Genomic DNA, 1,667 nt, shown 5'->3' with positions numbered 1-1,667 from the left:
AGGAAGGAAGGAAGGAAGGAAGGAAGGAAGGAAGGAAGGAAGGAAGGAAGGAAAGAATTCTTGTGTTCCTGCCATATTGTTTTACTGTTCCCTCGACTCCATCTTTCCAGGCACAATACCTGCCTATTTCCTCCACAAAAGTGTCTCTGATTGATCTTGCCCCCTTCTTTCCACGAGTGTTCTAGAATTTTAGAGCTGAATATTTTTCTTTTTTTTAAGTAGGCTCCACACCCAGCGTGGAGCCCAACATGGGGCTTGAACTCACAACCCTGAGATCAAGACCTGTAGAGCTAAATATTCTTGAGATACATAACAGTTGAGAGAACTTAGACACTGCCTGAAGACTGAAATCATGTTTTAGTCAACTTTCTATCCTGCCCACCTCATCTACCCAACAATTGTAGAGACCATCACTTACAGAACATTTTCTGACTTCATGAGCAGTAGTCATAAACAGTCTATGTTAATATGAAACTCTCTGACCCATTAAGTGTCATATGGAGTTTTCACAACCATTTTTTTCTTGGCTTTTCACAGAACTCTTATCAAATGAGTACTCTTACAGAAGAAACAGAGCTAAAGTAACTTGTCCAAGGTCACATACACTAAAGGAAATGGCAGTGCTAAGATTTGAACCTAGATCCTGTTTACCAATAGGATGCTTTTTGCTACTCTCCATGTAGGGTAAATATTCATATGTACTCAAGACAGCAAACTAACTCTGGGCAGCAGCTAAGCACCACCTCTAAGAATCCTTCCCAGTTTCAGTAATTAGTTTTCTCAAAAATATTTATTGAACACCTAATACATCCCAGGCATGGCGCCTATTGTTGGGGGTAGGGTACAGCAGTGAACAAGGCAGGAAGGTGCCTGCCCTCAGTCTAGTTCAGGGAGCCGGCCAAACAAGGAAACAAATGTATAAACAATGTAAGTGGTAAGTTGATGGAGGGAGGGAGGTGGGGGATGGGCTAGAAGGGTAAGGGGTACTAAAGAGGGCACTTGTGATGAGCACTGGATTTTGTATATAAGGGATAAATCACTGACTTCTACTCTTGAAACCAATATTGCACGTGCATATTAACTACAATTTAAGTTAATGTGTATATATATACATTATACATATGTATATAATGTATACATGTATGTATACATGTATAACACATATATGTATATATGTGTAACACATGTACGTTCACATGTATAATACATTATATATAACACATGTACGCATATATGTATAATACATATATAATGTATCACATTATATATATATACACACACACACACATATACATACACACACAAGGTGACGGAGGAAAATGTGTACCCTTTTTGTTGGCATTACCTTGGATAAAGCGGACAGAGAAAGCGTCTCGGAAAAGTGACACTTCAGACCCGACCTTGGTCTTCAGGAGGCTTTTAAGGAAAGACACCTTCCCACAAACCTAGTTTGGAAAAAGCTGGCTAAAGTAAAAAGGTACTGAGTGCGCACAGGGGCCGCTCCCTCATCGCCTCAACTGACACTGGACAGTTCCCGGCCGCCGCCACTAGAGGGCGCCTCGGGTCCCAGCCCCCAGGAGGCGCCTTGGCCCCAGTCACTGCCACCGTGACACCTGGTACCGTCCCCGCCCCCCCAACCCCCCTCCACCGCCTCAAGGCCCCGAAGT

This window comes from Herpailurus yagouaroundi, unplaced genomic scaffold (assembly GCF_014898765.1).
Source record: "Herpailurus yagouaroundi ecotype Mexico unplaced genomic scaffold, PumYag 166, whole genome shotgun sequence".
Taxonomy (NCBI): domain Eukaryota; kingdom Metazoa; phylum Chordata; class Mammalia; order Carnivora; family Felidae; genus Herpailurus; species Herpailurus yagouaroundi.
This window is presented reverse-complemented; position numbering follows the sequence as displayed.